This window comes from Vanessa cardui, chromosome Z (assembly GCF_905220365.1).
Source record: "Vanessa cardui chromosome Z, ilVanCard2.1, whole genome shotgun sequence".
Classification (NCBI taxonomy): domain Eukaryota; kingdom Metazoa; phylum Arthropoda; class Insecta; order Lepidoptera; family Nymphalidae; genus Vanessa; species Vanessa cardui.
In genome coordinates, this window is record NC_061154.1 from 2,130,526 (window position 1) to 2,150,473 (window position 19,948).

General features: G+C 30.9%; 1 protein-coding gene across 2 annotated transcripts in view; it reads left to right on the plus strand.

Moving 5' to 3' along the window:
• The first annotated feature begins 1,058 nt into the window (after nucleotides 1-1,058).
• Nucleotides 1,059-19,948, plus strand: part of LOC124542899 (UNC93-like protein) — an 89,064-nt gene continuing 70,174 nt past the window's right edge. For both annotated transcript variants that reach the window (XM_047120809.1, XM_047120810.1), the window contains exon 1: nucleotides 1,059-1,291. The gene's annotated coding sequence lies outside the window, so the exon portion shown is untranslated. The remainder of the gene's footprint in view (nucleotides 1,292-19,948) is intronic.

The following is a 19,948-nucleotide window of genomic DNA, read 5'->3' on the forward strand; positions in this document are numbered from 1 at the left end:
CTAACAAAACCACTGAATCGAATTTGATGAAATTTGATATGAAGCAAAATCGACACCAAGGATGGACATAGGCTACTTTTTGCCTAATACATGACAGCCAATACCTATAACGCGAGCGAATCTGCGGGCAACAACTAGTAGGGTTATAAAAGTGCTGGCTCGAGTTCGTACGTTACCACAGGTTTAAGATTTACGTGTCAACAATTCAATCGTCTAACTCTTTTTATTCGAATGGATTACAGCTGGTGATTTTGATAACATTTTATTCTTCGTCTTTAATATTAGTTATTACACTTCTCCGAAAAAATATAATTACTATAAACGTCTGTACTGACGTAGATTATCCAAGGAAAATTTGACTCATCCTTGCAATAAAGTAAATACTTAAAATAAACATATACACTGAATCAATAAATGAATAAAATTTATTTTTACGTGAGGTTATGAACTTACCTAGATTATATTTTTATTTCATAAATTCGTTATTTTTACTTTAGATATGTTTTTTTTTTTAATATTTAGACTTTATTTCATAGGACTAAATGTTATACGAAGATTAAAATACAGCTAATAAGAATATTTTTGTGTTTTTTTTTTATATACAATTCAACTTGAACTTGATATTCTCTGATGAATAATTTAGTAACAAACTTTATTTGCATTGAATTGTACGGTTTTACGAGTTTATAATATATTTGAATAGTTAAGATAAAGGACAACGTTTTTGAGGTACTGAATCTTTTTTTATAGAATTAATTTATTCTTGATATTGATTTATAAGTCCAAGCGATCTTTGCTCAAGCAAAGGAAACATAAGATGTTTTTACAATAGAATGCGAATGTTTCAATTAAATTTTCATTTGTGACTATTGCTGAAAATTTTGTAAAATTATCGAATTGGTTTTAGTGGCTATATATTGTTGTAATTGGACTGAAGTTGTGGGATGTGATCAGCGTCGAGGGCTGATCCGGCGAGTGGTCGGCGTGGGCGCGGGCGGCGGCGCAGGCTGCTGCGGGGTGCGCTGCGCGCGCGCAACATAAAACGGCCCCCGCGCCGCGCGGCCTTCAGTCCCAACCACGACCCGCGACCGCCAACACGCTTTCGCGACACCCACTCCCGCACTGCACCGCCGAGCATCAACACGCGATAGTGTTCGCTGTGAACGCGCGCCCTTTCTCTCACGCAGTGTGATCGTGCCTCGGTACGTTAATGCAAAACCGGACTACTCTCTTGACACGATACAACGCCAAGGAATCCGTCGCGGTTTGGACATCTGAAACATTCTAAGGGGTGAGTGCTTTGACAATCAGCATAGCGAGTGTCCGCTTAGCGAGTTCGCAGATTACGGACGGCACTTTCCAAAACGCCCGCGCTCCTTGAGCCGCGGTCGTCGCGGATAATTTTGCAGATATGCGTTGGCGTTTCGCATTCGGCCCTTCCCTTTGCGGGCTCTTTGCTCCGAACGGCACGCCTCCGCTAAGGTTAACAGCTCTGACGGTATTTGTAAATATGGTCGAGGCGAAAAATTTTAATACGACATAATATGCCGATAGCAATTATTTTTGTTTTCCTCCCGTCGACTTGTTCGTAAATTTAAATATCTCGTATCGATGTCGCAGTGAAAAGCGGTCCTCGATTCGACGCGTATGTTTGATTCTTTTGTTCGCGCGTTATTCACTCGCGACAGGTATGAAATACAAAAAGCATTATAACACCTTTAGCTCGCGTAAACTCGTTGGGTAATAATGAAAAACATAAAATACTTAAACGAAGCGATTCTGATACGTCGATAACGCGACAGTCGATCGAAAAAAAAAAAAACATAAATATTCAACTATTTATTTTTCTTGTTTATTTTGTGTGTAATTATCTCGGGGGTGATTTGACCTTTGCAAACAGGCGAGTTTGTCCTGTGTATAATGTAGTAAATAATGGACAGCTGCGATACGAAATAAGTTCATAAGATATATTGAAGGTACTCGCGAGTAAACATTCCGACCGCTATCAGCGACGACACAAACCTACCCGTCACTTTGTCACCGCTCAATAGACATAAGAATATTCCATACAATTGTAAAAATATTTATGATAGACCAACCTGTTAATGCTTACGATGTCTATCGCCGTGAGACGTGCTCGGAAGATACTTAGTTAGCGATAAAAAATATTTGTTAAGCAACTGATTTTAATGGGTTAGTAAACAATACATTTCTTTTAAAATTTTGACACTATATATCACCTTTTACATCCGTGTATATTGTAAACTATATAATATATTAATTTAATTAAAATGCCTAATCAATGTTCTTATTGTAACTACCGCATTTAATACCTGTTGGTAGTTAGGTACGCTGTTATAATTACAACTTGGACTTGTAAATAAATGTTAAATAATTCATATAAATTAATTTTTTTGTCTTTATTATGAATAAATATTAATGAATTAATTTTAATTGCCATTGTTTCAAAGCCTTATGACAAACTGTTTTCATTATTCTATCAAGTGATTATTGTAAGCATAACTGAGAAATTTTCTTGTCCAACTTGTGTGGCTACAAAGTAACAGTACGAGAATGACGGTCTAAAAATATAGTAGAAATTCACTTGTTAAATACGTTTAACAGTGTAAAATAACTTCGAAGCCTTGATAATATTTACAGAAGCGAAATATCATATGAGTAATATGAATTTTGACCAAATACCTTTATAATATTTCTTATATATAAACTGTTTTACTTTGTATTAATTCGTTGGCATTTATTATAACTAAATATTATTAGATATTTTTTTACGTAGGTAGGTTTACTATAACGTGTTTCGTAAATGTCAATTGTGATTTAAATTGGGACAAATGTTTTCCCGCTGTCGAAATATAATTAAGTAGGTAGAGTACGTATATATTTTTTTCTTTGTGTACAAATTGACAAGTCTGTTCGGTTTTGTTTAGACATAATAATATAAAAATTTGAGTTGTATTTTTCTAAGGAAATTTGAATATATCGCAACTTAACTCAGTACATTATTTAATTACAAAATATTTTCTTTTCTTTATATAAAATCACCAAAAATCTTACCGTTTATACGGTATATGTTGAATTATTTAATGATTTCATGTAAATCACTGAAATCGATATTAAATTTGAAAAACATAATCGTTTAAATGATAATTTTCACACAAATCAAATGTTTCGTAAGAAATATCTAATATGAATTCCAGTCAAACGTATGAATCAAGATTGATATGAATTGACACGCTAACATTTAGCTGTGTTCTCCCCTTTCCGTTAAATTAGTACATATATATTTTTTGAATTTCAAATTTAGAACCATACTGATAAAATTGTAAAAATCAAGCAAAGACAACATTCTATACAATCAAGAATAATTTCAGGCGTTTCCTGTTTAAAATAACATATAAAAACTATTTGAAATAAACTGAACACAGATCGCATGTTTCTAATTATTCAATTATCTATCTGTTAACGACTTCCAACACATTATTATTGAAGAAATTTTCCTTAATCAATCGAATGTGAAACTTATATAAATGTTATTACTGTGTCCTGGCTTGTATCGTGGAAGCTTTACAGTTTTCTCTGTGTCGACTTGTTGGAATACGAACTGTGTTCCTTTTCACGATCTTGTATGAAACTCTCTTTATCGTATTGCCATTTACTGACTAATTTCTGAATCTGCAAAGAAGGCACATTCTTTTTTCTTCAAATTTTTATTTAATACATAAAAAAAACATGCAACTTACAACTGAATTTAACGGTTCCCCTGTTATATAAATAATTTAGTTTAGTTTTATTATATGTTTCAATCAAACATATTCAATGGCGTTCCTTTTTCAAAAATACTATTGACCAATTAATCGATTAGCAAATCGATACCTTTCTTAATTATCAACAAAATCGACCATTTCGATAAATGCGATGACAGTTTTTATCACAACAACATTTACATAGCACGCACGCAAAACAAGGTTTTATATAACATTAAAATATAATTTATTTGACGTATCATAATGTTGAGAGGTAACGGCATTGTCCTTTAGCAGTAAGCCTGTCGACAGTTGGACGATAAATTTTATCGTCCTCAAGGTGCATTGTAATCAACGCATCGGACTTTTGCAATGCGTAGGCGTTTGATGTAATAGCGTTATGATAATGTAATGCATAAATTAAAACGAGAAAAAAATGCAATACTAAAAAATAAAAGTTAGTCTGTAAACGCCCCATCCAATGCTGTATTCCATTCAGACGCATTCCGGATGTTTCAGAGAAACATCCCAAAAAGATTTGCTTATGATATGGGATGGATTATTAACACATTTGAGAACACGAAAGCATTCGGATTTAAATCTGTGATCTTCGTTAATCAATGAAAAACTCGTTCTGTCTTAATGGGTTTTCAAATAGATTTTACTTTGGATTTAATTACGTCTCATTTGTATCTGGTGTTAGCAGTTTATATCAATTAAAACGTCTAATTAAGTAAATTATAATTGATACAATGACATTAATTTCAATGGGAATTGCGAAATTTAATTAAAAATTGTAAACATTGTAAAGTGTTTATTGTTAGTGTTTCGTCCTTTTGTCTCTTGTGTTTTTATTTAAGTTTTGAATAAATAAACTTTGAATGAAAATATATATTTATTAACCCAGAACTGTGAGATTAATATTCACTATCGTTTGTGATATTAGAAAATTGATTTTAAACGTGAGGTTTAGGTGTATATTTTATTAAGATTTTGTGTTATTTAGCTGAAATAATTATGGTTAATCAATTGATGATAGTTGTTATTAATTATGGTTTAAGTTGTCAGAAATAGATATGCGGAACAACTGAGACTATTTATATATACTTTTATCTACCCGAACGATTTCGGCTCTCGCATATATGTACTGGGTACATTTTAGAAAAACAATTCTGTATTTATCCTATTTACATATACATATGTATTTTAGCTCGGGTTCCATCACAGGACACTGATAATTATGAAAAATAGCATTGTAAATCTGTTTATTTGAAAAGAGCAACTGTGAACTTGGTGCCGTTTCTTCTCGCTGGAGGCTGCTTTCTGAAACGGTGGTAGTTTTGTATATATAAAGGCTTCATTACGAAGTTTACTTTAATAAAATTTATTTGATATGTGTATGCAAGGTTCTTAAAATATGGTCAATCATTTGAGATCATAGATTTATACACTTCTGTTAATGTTTGTCTATATATAAATAATGTGATTCTTACCTATATATAATTCTTATCGATAAAGTCAGTACAAGTCTGTCCGTCAATAAAGTATAAAATACAAACGAACACAACATGATATTATAAATAATATTTTACTTCAAGTGTATTAACCATTCATTATTTATGTCTTTGCTAAAATATGAGTGTGTTTTTTCATTAACTATGTCGATAAAATGTAGGTTTTATGAATCGATTATGATAGATTACAGTGGCTGTATCGTTGCGCGATAATTACTGTCACTAATTGTATAAGACGCTGAGAAAAACTATTTCATTTCTCACAAAAAAAAATTGCAAAACGAAACTTCATATTTACTTCATTCGTTACAAAGTAATTTTGAATTTCGAACGGAATAGTTAACTTCTGTCAAATTGTATATATATTTTTTTTATATTAATAAAATATGATAATTGATTTTACAACTATCGATCGATATTAAAATTCTAAGATACAGCAATTATATTATTTTATTGCATGTATAATAAAGCGCGTATAAAAAGAATCGAACTGGATATAACCGGTGTATTCTGGTTGATATAAACTGTTCTATTGGTCTGTTGGAAACATGGAAGGTAGACGTGTTGCATAACATTATAAAAGGTTTTATTCCATCGAAATGTAGCGATACGCAGCGCTTTAATGGCAGGTTTTATTTTACACATATCGACGCAATGACACATCGCTTGATTGCGATTTTTCCTTAAAAGACTTATAGCAAATTCGTCTCATATATATGTTAGAATATATGACAAATGTCATTGTAATAATTAATATAATTTATAAGCCATTTTCGCTTAGAATAGCGACGTTTTTAGTGAGTGGTTACCCTATGAATGTTCAAATAGCAACATTTTTATACAACGACGTTTTAATGCATAATTTCTATATGCGTCATTTTCGTGTTTGGTTTCTGTAACTGGTTTTTTTGATTATTTGGATTTTTTACCTTATAATTAGATGATTAAATTAAAACATTTATCGTACAGAATTGAGTTGTCGTATTATTTAAATAGGAAATTAATAAAATTTGATATATAATCATCCTTTTAAAATTTATCTGATTTTAATTTCATTTTTTTTTGTCAAATAAAATATCAAAATCATTAATTTTATAAAAACAGTTTGTCGATGTTTATACAATATATCTGAGTAATCACAAAGACTACGAATCCTTGGATACGTTTAAATAAAATCAGTTACATAAAAAATCAATAACATTTTTTTTTACTGGCTGTACTTTATCTCCGCGTATCAAGATCTTTAAATAATGCTTTGCGCAAATACGATGACCTGTAGCGATAGCATTAAAATTTAGCTGCTGTTTAATTTTAATCACAATACCACGCGAATATGTTACATAAGTACCTACATATGTATTTAAAAACACAATGAGATCGTTTAACAGACCTCTTATCCGATATCTCGAAACGTGGATAGTCTCAGTTCTAAAACGTCGTACAATAGAGAAAGAGTATTTATATCTACAAACATATTGTATTTATGGTGAAAATATTCAATACGCAAAATTATATGAATAATTCATCGACGTACATTCAGGATTTAAACATTATGCGTGGAATAAAATAACATACGATTAAAATCTTTGTGACAGAAATTACAAATATACATAGAATTAATACAGCACAATGTACAAGTTGAGGAATAGCTGTCGTTTCGTTTTCGTTAAAAACAGAACATAATTTTGTTTAGCAATTTAACACTTATGACAACTATTCAGCTACATTTGTTTTACTTATATTATAGATTGTTTATTGCTTAGTTCGTATTATCCTTAACTAATGCATGAAACAAAATCTTGTTGTACTGTTTTTCATACAGTGAAAATCTTCAGAAATAAGATGATAGGTATTTAGATAAGGTTACAACTATCAAGTAAGTATCATTTTGCCAACTGTAACTTAAAAAATTGTGATCGTTTTGGCATGTATAGGTGAGGTTGCGTCCTAGATATAATCCTGCCAAATTTGATTGTCCCAAATCAACTAGGCCATAATATTCAATGTAGGTGATACTTTAAAATTAATATTTATTCAGTAAAGAAAACACGCATATATTCTGAATAGTTTCTTCCAATTGGAATAGTGAACAATATCGCCTCACCCATTCCCGAAATTGAATATAGAACACTTTCTTTCCAAGACTGACACTTTACCCCCAAGAACAAAAGGTGTTAAATCAAACGACCAATGAAACTGCCTTATTTACATTTTCACAGAAATTGAATATAGAACACATTTTTCCAATGCTGACATTTTACCACAAGACAAAAAGGTGATAAATCAAACGACCAATGAAAATGCCTTATTTAACAGATTTATCGTACCAGTATTTGGATAATAATATTATAAACAAACTGGTTTCCCGTTTTTATGACGTTCTAGGATTTTGCAACAGACACTTGTCACTGACTAATATTCAAGGTTCCGTAACTAATTACATTTATGCCGTATTTAAGATAGAAACCCGTCAAAACCTTACGAAATAACATTAGACAGTACCGGTAATTAGTCGGCCATTCAGCGGTAATAACATTATATTCGATTTTTAAAAAACCGGAAATGTCACAATTCGTATTCGAATTATTTTAATTCAATCGTGATAAAGGACTAAGCGGGATCTATAATATCGCTGAATATCTTTCGCCAGTTCTAAAATCCTAGACCTTATTTTCCTAAGCGTTTAAGTAGTTTGGCAGCCAACTACTAAGTATAAGAAATGTGAAGAGATTCCCTACAGGAAATTGTTGGGTATCTCATCATAATGAAACTACTCATGAAACATTGATAGAAATTATATGCAAAAATGGACCTGCGATCCTGAACTATAACTATTAATTGCATTCTGTCGATAGTCATTGCAATTTGATGTAATTTTGTGTTTGTGTGTGTAAATGGAATGTTATACACAAGAACACGAAATGATAAAATCAGGATGTTATGAAATGGCGTTTCAAAAACATAAGCCAATACATCATCAGGTGTAAGGGACGTATCATTAATTACCATTGGTGTCCCATTGGCAAAATCGTTAATAACAATTAATCATCATTCTTTGATGTACTTTTCTATTGATATTCAATATATGTATTCATAAATTTGACTACAAAAAACATCCACTGAGTTTCTATCGCTGGTTCTTCTCTGGTAGGTTAACTTCACTTGACTATCATAAGTGTAATGCTTCCAAATCGAATAAAGTTGAGTTGAGTTGTTTTCTTGTTACATAGGAGATAATGTCACCGGTAGCCAATTATAGCGATTCCGATTTGACCTACTTAATATAACGAATGTACGCTGAAAACCCTCACTCCAAATATATTTAAATGTATACATTTCATTCGAACTAAACTACGCAAACTAACAAGCAATACACTTTACTATTACGCCATGTTTTCATTTTCAAACATAATATTTGAATTGAGAACGAACAGGTTTCATTTGTTGGGTCGGTTAGAATTTTTTTTTTACCAATTCTATTTTTAAAAATTATACTCATTTTGCCTCTAAGTTTAGAATGTAACTGTTTAAAAAGCAAATTTGACACTTGGCACAGACGACATATTAAACAGTCTGACGTAAACTTCTAAATAAAAAAAAAAACGATTACTTTAAAAAAATAAAAAAAAGTTCAATTATAATATATTACATACTGGTGTATATTTTATCACGGTAATTAGTTCGAAACCTTTTTTTTTTCATATCTCGAGAAAAAATCTCTCGTCGTGTTAAAATAAACTATTTATCTAAAAATAAACTGGTATGTTAATGAACATTTAATAGGGACCGGTAGAGCATCGCGGTTCATTAGTATTAACGCTTACATTGACTTAATTACGTAGATACACCGATAACGCATACGTACATATACTTCATAGTGATTAAAATTTAAAAATGCAATCCATTAAATATCTTATTTATTTTTACCTAAATTAGTTCCACAGATAACATATACACGGAAAGAGCAGCTCGATTGAATGAATGATAATTATCAATGCAAACAGTATGCGTTCACTCTTCAAATTTTCGTTTAAATTTTTGTACAATAGGAGCCGGCATCGTATGAATCGTGTGAATCAGTTGTGACTACTTAATTAACTACAAAATATACTTGATAAAAGTGGGCATGTACTTTTCAATTGTCATTTGACAGAACTCTATTAAACGTAACGCTAACATCTGAGATAACCCACCAAAATCACAGTTGAGAATTTAATTGAATCTTAATTCAAATATTTCCTTTATTTACAAGTAGTATTATAAGTATCACGTAAATGATTAACTTGCTTAATGTCCATAATTTAATAAAAAAAAACGTCATACAAATATTTGAAAAATTGAAAAATGACGTTTAAATATTTTGACGGCATAGAGTCTCCTTAGACATTTCTAACTAAAACAGCCGAAATAATTATCAATGAAGGACACGTGTTTCTCTGTAACGTAATATAATTTCAAAATAATTTGGTCTAATAGCCTCTTTATTTGTTATACTAATAAATTTGTTATCATTATAAAAACGAATCGATATTCGTAACGCGAATACAATGCGGTGTTATCCAAGGAGAACGAGGCCAGGTGATCGCGTTGATGTCGTATTAACGTAGCAGTTTCTTCAAGCGACGCGAATGGAGAATATTATAATTACTTTATCTGATTGAAGTTTATACAAATATATATCAATGGATATATATTGAGTTATAACTAATATTGAAATCGTTAATTTATGTTTCGTGTATTTTTATTGATATCAAAATTAAATACGTTTTAAATATTGTCAGACTTTCAGCAGACGTGATTTTAGTTCCGATATATGTTATCTTTAAATTATGTAATTGATTTTGATGCGATTTTTTTCAATAGATAGATTGATTCGAGAAGATTTTTTTGTACATAATACATGTACAATATAGTAAAGAAACACTGATCATTATAGAAGTTTCTAATGTGATGACGTAAACAAATAAATTCTGTAATATTTAGTATTAGCATTGCACCCTTGTGCAGCCGTGTGTTTTTTATAATATAGAAAGTTTATACGAATTATTAAAAACATCAATTTATTAGTTTTGTTAATCTTGAACTGAAAATTTACGACAAAAATATTCAATACAAATTATTGCTTTTAATATTAATTAATATAAACATTTTACTGTGTAGCGATTTCCGATTTACTTCGTTGAGATACAACTCTGACATTTAATAAGTAGCGTAAACACGCCATCCGTTGTACTGCTTCCAGTTTGACAACATAAAATTAATTTAAATCGATATCTATATTATTTAATGCATGATCAATCAAGTGTTTATCCTGAGAACACTTTCTAATGGTCATTTGCTCATGAGACACATCCGATGTTGATTGGTTCACATTCGTTGGCTATCCGCTATAGTCCAATCCAATTTCTTTAGATTATTATTCCATACGATTTTTTATTTTCTGAGCTGAGATAGCCCAGTGGTTAGAAAGCGTGCATCTTAACCGATGATTGCGAGTTAAAACCCAAGCAAGCACCACTATATATATGTGCTTAATTTGTTTTTATAATTCATCTCGTGCTCGGTGGTGAAGGAAAACATCGTGAGGAAATCTGCATGTGTCTAATTTAATCGAAATTCTGCCACATGTGCATTCCACCAACCCGCATTGGAACAGCGTTGTGGAATATGTTCCAAACTCTCTTTTTAATGGAAGAGGAGGCCTTATTCCAGCAGTGGGAAATTTACAATTTTCTAATAGTTCGGCCATATTTTACTCTACGAAAAATTCTTTATTAATATACCTTTATTTATTTATACGACAATATTTCATTTGACTATTATTCTCTATAATTTCGCTTCCAAAGTTTCGATAACAGTTTCGTCGATGTTCGAAACGGCATTTCGCAAAGCCATAATGAATATCATAGATTATTCAAGCTCTTGGCCAATGACATCTCGTCAATTTGATGTCAAATTTTGACTTTTTGGCTTTTGCACTCTTGCGGTTCGAATACACTGTACATTATACATGGTGGTACAAATAAAAAATTATAGACGACACGATAATTAAATCGTGACCGATATTTGTATCGGATCTGTGATGCTATAGTATTGAAGTACATAAAAATTTCTATTTTTAAAAATATACATTACACAAGAAATGTATCTCGGATGTCGGAGCGGTGATACGTTAATATAAAACAAGAACATATATTTCATTCAATATTATAAGGACATCTTAATCCTATTAATATTATAAAATTTTTAGCCATCCTCGCAATGTTTGTTACTCTTTCACGAAAAAACTACTGAACGGATTTGGATGAAATTTTACAGTAACATAGGTTATATATCAGAATAACACATAGGCTACAAATTATAATTATTTTATGTTATAATGTACCTACCTATACATATCAAGTACCTGTGTGAAGCCGGGAGGGTTGGTAGTTATAATGAATTTGTTATTCTTGGTGTAAACTAAAATTTGACTCCCCAAGTCTGTGGAACGATTTAGAGCGTCTCCCGTGAACATCTGACGAGAGGGTGACCGAAAAAAAACCCGTTCATTTGTTAGCGACACTAAAATTAGTATATCGATTTTAAATAAATTGATAAGTCGTGTAACAAGTAACAACGGTATTATTATCTGGGTCGTCCGCAATGATTTATTATATAAAACAGGTTTTATTTTTTTTATTTCCGTTTTAAGTATGTTAACAGCCAACGTCCTTTACCTCCCGACCTCACGATAAATAATTATTTGGAAATAATTAAAACAAATAAAACAAATTTGACATTGTTTAAACGTGTTTGAGTTCTGCGAATACAAGGTTAAATTTTTTAGTTTTAAATAGTTTTATAGCGAAACCTCCTTTTATTTATTACATAAATTATTTTAATAAAACAATTTCAAATATTTAATATATTATAATTATATTTTTGTACCTAACATCTGTCTTTATTTAATTGTAGGCATTATACTCGTAGTGTCATCACTTACAAAATTGTTTGATTTTTTTTTTACTAATAGTATAACTACAAGGAAAGGTAACGATCGATACGTTTCTTGAATGATTTGTCAATAACTTTCAATAGAATCGATACAAATATGTAAATTTTTAACCTATTTACACATTGCATACAAATATACGAAACAGAAATACTTTGTATTGGAAAAGTATAGTGTCAACTTGAGCTATAGGAAGTCTATTCACAGTAACTTTCATTTTCCATCTTTACATGGTGACAGGATTCACTTGTTTTTTAATTACGCAAATGTAAACCGTATTGCGTTGTGATAAAGGCGATTGGTTATTTACTGAACGATTGGACTGAGGAAAAGCGACAGTTATCACGGATAACCTTGTGTTTATTTAGTCGAACCCTTTTGGGGATTCGTGTCAAGGACTTCGGTATAGGGGCTATTTCGGGTATTCGATAACAATAAAAATCAAACCTTATTAAATCATTTGATCTTAGGTTTTATGCGTATTGATTTTCGTATGCAGTTCTTTTAAGCAGTTTACATTAAAGTTGCAGATCTTCACGCAATGATATTCTAATAAACAGATATGTTATACCCATACTAAACAACAGAAAAAAGTGTGCCGCGCCGGGGACCGTTTATTTTACATTTCGTTACAAGTAAAAAGGATAGCTTGATAAAAACAATAAGTAAAAGGGATAACTATATGTTTTAATTACGCAAAACGTATTACTACGTAATAACGATGTATTATAACGTATTACTGGCATAATTATGATGAAAACGACTAAAGGCAAACGTCCCAATTAGGACGTTTCCTAGTCTCCACTTTTTGCGCGTTAATGACAATGATATCTATTTACTAGAACATCATTGTCTTCAATGAAAAATGCGTTATTGATGCCTTTTTCGGAGTCTGTTTTTAACAGATTTCAAAAAAAAGAAGATGTCATTTCATACGTCCTGTTTTTAGAATATCACTAAAAAAGTTTGTTAATTGTTAACTAAATATATAATTTTTTTAAATAGTACTTCACATATAGAGATAAAATCGAACTGTATTGTAATTTCTACTGTGAAGAATAACACACATTGCCGTAGCTTAATTACACATTATGTTTATATTATATGAAAACATTTAATTAATCAATTAATCAATCAATCAATCAACGAATCAATAATTTCTGAAACACGATGACTATAAAAGTGCAATGTTTATTTCAATATATTCACCAGCTTTTTGATTGATGCGTTTGTTGAAAAGTATTGATCGTATAATTATAGATTTTAGTCCACATGAAATCTCAAAACCGTTTAAAAGATTGGTGTCAATTTATTTCATGTCCATTAATTAATTAGCTCAAGTACTTTATCACAATAAAACATGTTGATTAATTATGATCATACACAAAATAACTGTAATGTGACACGATTCTATGATTATTAGTGATTTTGTACGAACGTTTGAACGGTTCCTCTGGGATATTAAGTTTTGATTGTAGGGTTATTTTAAAGCAGCTAAGAGCTGCTAGTTCGTCAAACGCAGAATTATAAATTATCTATATAATTTAATATTATAAATGTGAAAGTAACTCTATCTGTTGCTCTTTCACGATCAAACCGCTGAACAATTTGATGAAACTTGGTATGAAGCAAACTATAACGTCAATAAAGGACATAGACTTTTTTGCCTAATATATGACAACCGACGCCCTAAAATGTGAGCGAAGCCGCGGGCGATTACTAGTATATATATAATAGTAGACATTCATGAAATATAACATTGATTCATTCAGACAAATTTACCGAATACAATAATCTAATAATTATTTCATTGTTTTTGAAGAATAACAAAACAAATAATAGAAAGACGTATGCATTTTTGTCACACGTTCGATAAAAAAATCTTTATCGTTAAATTACTAAATATAATATAAATGAAATATAACATACAAATGTCTTCCAAGATTGTGTTCTGTGAGTTTCGAGTTTGTTCGTACGGAATAGTTCCGCTAACAAACCGTCGGTCGTATTCTTTATCAATCGAGATATAAAAACGTAGAGGCGGTCCACTTTAGTCGTTAGCTAATTTCTGTTTGCTGTGTGATGATTAATTTTGTTGACGATTCGATACTAGAAATTGTTTCTGAGAGTGGGTCGAATTGCAGACTTCCTTATTTCGACACGAATTCCTTAGCTGTGTGGCCCTAGGACGGCTATGGATTTTGCAATATATTTGTTTTCCTATGTATTGGTAATTAAATATGTTTCAAATTATTTTTAAATTAGCTGTGCGACGACCTTGTACGCGTTTGAATTTAACTAAAATATTTTTGTAGCCTTAATTACTCCTTATTATATAAGTTATCTGCCAGCGAAAGTCCTGTCAAAATCGGTCCAACAGTTCCAGACATTAGCTGGAACAAACAGACAGACACAAATTATAAAAAAAAATATTTTGGTATATGCATATGTAAATTAAGGCTGGTATGTCTTTCTGTGAATCTGATGTCATGTATGAAAATATTCATGACTTGTTTCATGACTAGCTTAGTAAGGCGTCGGGTGTCATGTAACCTTATGTCCTTCTTCGGTTCAATTTGTCTTCATACCAAAATTTGTTTCAATGGTTTGGTCGTGAAGAGGGAAAATTTAAAGAGTTATAGAATCTTGTTTGATTTTACGCGAAGTTCGTATCGTGCGAAGGTACTCGAATTAATTAATGAACGTAAAATAATTTGACACCAATTTTTAATAGCGTTTGTAATTTAGTATGGTTTAGTTTTGGTTCTATTAATCTATCCAATAAATGTGAACATAGTGTTTTATGTATATATCATATATCTTTCCTGTACGATTCTTAGTCGACTTGCATTGCTAGAAACTTGGGCAAACATAGGAACTCTTTCTATACCCTCAATCTTATTAAAAACATTTTTAGATACGGTATTTTAACATATGATATTGTGTACTATTTACAATTATATAAAATGGAATAAATAAAACCGATAGTTTCCTTCTTTTTAAGAAGATTTTTTTTTATTAAACGGATAATATTTCAAGCATCATTAGGTGACAAAGATTTGTCCTTCTATCCTGGCTTCATACCGAATCAATATGAAATAATAAATTGTGTTATAGAAATATTTTTATGGAGGTTTTCTGATTGGAAAGTATTCAGCATCAAAAATCTTAAAATCATTGCGTTTTAACTCTTTGCGTCCGTGTCTGGTTTGTTGTCATAAGTGATTATAAGCGTGAGGCATATATATAACTACGCTTCCCAAAATTGGACAAATAAAATGATAGCTCACTTATATCCCTACCTTATTTAATTCTAGGCAAAGCATCCAGTTTTTTATTGCATACCTAGCTACGACAATGTGTAAGGCATTTGACAATGCACTTGTTTGTTTACATACTTATGCATTACGATACGGTCTAGAGTCCATCAATAATCGCACAGGACATCATACAAGATTTGTCATTCAAACGATGTCCTCTAAGAAGGTTTTAACAACAATTGTATTTACGAGTTACAAGTACAACAGTTAACACGTAATAATGATAACGGAACATTACATTCCGTGATTGCAGAGAGACAAACATTTTAACGATTATTTAATACGACCGCCATATTATAGTTTTGTTGACGTTCTATTTTTGAAATGGTTTAATTAATTGAGTAAATGAATTAGAATTCGGCGAAAATCTGATTATGCGTAGAAAGAATAAGGATTGCGCAGTCAGTAGGTAGGGCTCCGCCTAAGCCTAATCCATAATACGTAGTTTCGTTCTAGTTCAATTTGAAATATCAGTGAGACAGTGTATCTATAGGTATCAGAATATAACACCTTATTTGTCAAGGTTGGTGGAGCGTATGCATTTTAGGATAACATTACTTACAGCGTCAGCGTTTGTTAGAGCTAATCAACCTTTTTATATAAAAAAACAAAATAGTCAGCGTATACAAATATGCCATTCCCACTTAAATTCAATTATATATTTAAAACATCTATGACAAATCAATGGTTACAAGTATGTCAAACATCTGCAATTACAGATAGCACAACGCAGTTAAAATAATCGCAAATACTGAACTCCACTTAATATATTATAAACAAGGTCGTTTGTAGAATATAGAAATAACCCATTCGAAGGTTTCGTGCACGGAAAAAACAACAAATCTTCCGAAAACGAGCGTGCAGTATTTGAAACACATTAAGAGTCAAGGTGCAATCCATACAATGTTATCGCTTACTGTTCAAACGGTGAAATACGAGTGAATTAAGTTACGATTATATAAATGCGTACAAACCATTAAATACATGAACAATTATATATTAATTTAATCATTTCTACGTCGAATCTTTTAGGGGTATATTGTCTTGCTTTTCATAGGATTTTCTTTCGCATATATACATCTCTTTCACTCATAATTGATTTATCATTCTATCTCTTTCGTCCAACTAATACGTACTGCATAAATGCATTGTTCATTTGAATTTCTCTACTTTGCCTTTTAATTTATAGCCGTAGCGATTGTAATTTATTACCTATCAAAAGTGGTTTCTTTAAACTGTTATTGCTTTTATATTTGTATAATATTTTAAGTAATTTATGAATTTACTTATTTTTTAACAATTAATCTTGGGGGTGAATCTTGTCGTTTTGCTGTACCATAGAATTGCACACGTATTGTATAAAATCAAATCTAATCTCTAATCTTTGAAATAACCTTCCGGGGGGGAGGTGGGCAAATTTTGTCAGGAAAACACTACATAAAATCAAATCAAAATATTCGTTATTCAAATGGGCTTATAGAATCGCTCGTAACTGTTATTCACGATTTTATTTCAGATTTAGTATCAATAAAATACAATTACATTTATAATAACATCTATATATTTGAAGTTATATTTGTATTGAGGCATTGTTTACGGAGATACAAGATCCATTGTTGCCAATATAGCATAGATACAATTTGTGTAAAATGACAAATGTCCGGTACGATGTACTTAATTACTTAAATAGGTATTAGTCAGTTGAATTGTGAACAGGAACGAATAACGGTAAGCTGTAAATAGTTGTAGTGTGTGTGTGTGTGTCAATAAGCTTAAAGTATATGACGTTTTGACACATTAATTGCACATCGCCGGCCCAGGTCAAGCGTCCGAATGTCTTAAACTGGTGTATTGCTTTCTATTAAAAATAATAATATACTTTTTTGTATGTATGACTAATTTTTATGGCATTTGTATTCAATTACTGCTTGCTTCATGGCTCGTTATGATAGCAAGTATTAAGTGTTTTGGATAAAAACATATAAAACCTATTTGAACGTAACGCATATGTAATGATCTTTATTTAAGTCTAGAGTTTTTTTTTTAATTCACGTGTAATGTACTGTGTAAGCCAGTTACAGATGTAACCAGTTTAAAGTTGTAAAAAAAGATGAAACGTTTTTAAACTGGTATGAAAATTTGATGTCATAAAGAATATAAACCATTAGTTTCATTAAAACCTCATTATCGTAGAGATAATTCTTTATTACGCGTTTAGTACTTACGTAACTTATATTTTACTGAAATAAAATATATTAAAGTCTAGTTTCAGGAATATGTAATTTCTCTCCCTAAACCACAATAGCCCCGAGAATGAGCATCAAAATTAAGACTATTAAGTATTTAAATCGTCCGTTGAGCTATTCAAGTTAATATAATAAATGGAAATTTCGCACATTTAAGAAGTATTGAAACAACAATATAACTGAATCAATCGTTGTCTATGTAAATATGAATATATACGTATATTTCAAAATACATTGTCATTCATTTACGATGGTCAAAGTTATAAAATTTTATAGTAATACATTTGTATTTATGTTAACGTTCTATATTTTAAAACATTAAAAATACAACGCGGGATAAATAAAAAATTGTTATTTTGTAAACATTTCAAACACTCGCTGTCGTTTCTCCTACCATTCAATCCTACTGTTTCATAATATCGTTATAGTTACGCAAAACTAAAACTCTTATCGAGAAACACGATGTAACACTTCGCAAACATATGTTATAAAAATCTCTAGTATTAGTGCTATGTTTCGATTCATCGATGTTTGTTATTTGATCCTCCCTGAATCGATTCTTCCTTGAGGTCGACAACTATGTCTAATGAATATTCCGTATCGAAAAACGCTTCCTAATGATTCGCTAACGTATTGTAGGTCGCATTAGATTTAACATAAATTTAATCTGTTCTTTATAGTCTGTGGTCGGTAAAACCCGAATAAATATTACTAGATATTATTTTTTTTCTGAATATATTTGAGTTGACCTTTCGTTTCGTTTTTTCGTGCTTTCAATTAGCAATCATGTATCTTGTTAATAGTGGGAGCTACAAGTTATTTTTTAATGTTGCTTCCTAAAAAAATGGCATGGAAACAAATTGGGTATACTTTAAAAAAGTAATACGACTTTAATATGCCGGACTCAAAGCAAACGAACCAGAGCTTGAGAGATCGATTAAAGAGATTGGATATCATACTTTTTATTTAGATCTAATGGTAGGTCGATTAGGTAGTAAACTACAATCATTGTCAATCAATATTGTCATCCGAATTACATATGGCAAATGTTTCTTTACTATAATTTGTTTTGTTTACACATTTCAAATATTGCTACATAGTGAAGCGAATATAAAACCCGTAATATAAAATTGGCACATATTATTTTGCGTATGACACGTAGGAATTTATTGGCAAGCGAGTTCAAAGATATCGACGTCATTGGTAACAAAACATATTATATAATGAAACGTATTATTAATCACTATCTATCTTTAGATGAACTATTGTGTTGTATTATTCCTTCTCGTAACATTAATAAAAACTTAATACCCTATGTTTATTCTCTACAAAACATGAGTCAGAATATTTTGAGCTCAGGCTGAATAAGCGAAGATATTCGCCACAAAAAGAAGCGCAAAAAAAAATAAAGCATTGTAAAACCTTTTTAGTGAAATGTATATCGATATGTACTGTTAAGTTTTCTATAAATAGCCAATATTTTTTTTTTGTGAGGTGGTTTTCAAATTTTTATATTCATATCCTCAGTGGTTACTTAGTAATCGCCTCATTTATTTAACGACCTCCAATGAAGAGAATCCGTTTTGAGATTGACAAAGCAAATATTCAAGGTACAGACGACCGTTAAGTTGGCATAGATAAAAACGTCTGACATCGTTTAAGCCGAACGGGGTCTCATGAGAATGAGCTTATTCGGCTAGCTTCCTGACAAGTACCGACGAATACTATTGGACATTTTGGATACTCGATGTTCAAATTTGGACCAATGTTGGCGCTCATAATATGTCACATAAGCTTGCACTGTTTTCATCAATCACGTGTTAAATATTTTGCGCTCCAAAGTTAATTCGATATACATTAGGCCATTACAATTTGTACCTCAGTGGTCGTATTTTTTCATCAATTTAATGGACCAACATAAAATAGCCTGACGGATGTACAAATACAACCGAATGAACAAAGGTTGATAACTTCCTTTCATTAAAGTTGGTTAAATAATTTTCTCTGACCAACTATTATCGACGCACAATTTATACATATATCAAGTAACTATATATGTCAAGGAATTTACTTTATGGAAAAAAGGGATACAATTTTCAATGCGGTGACT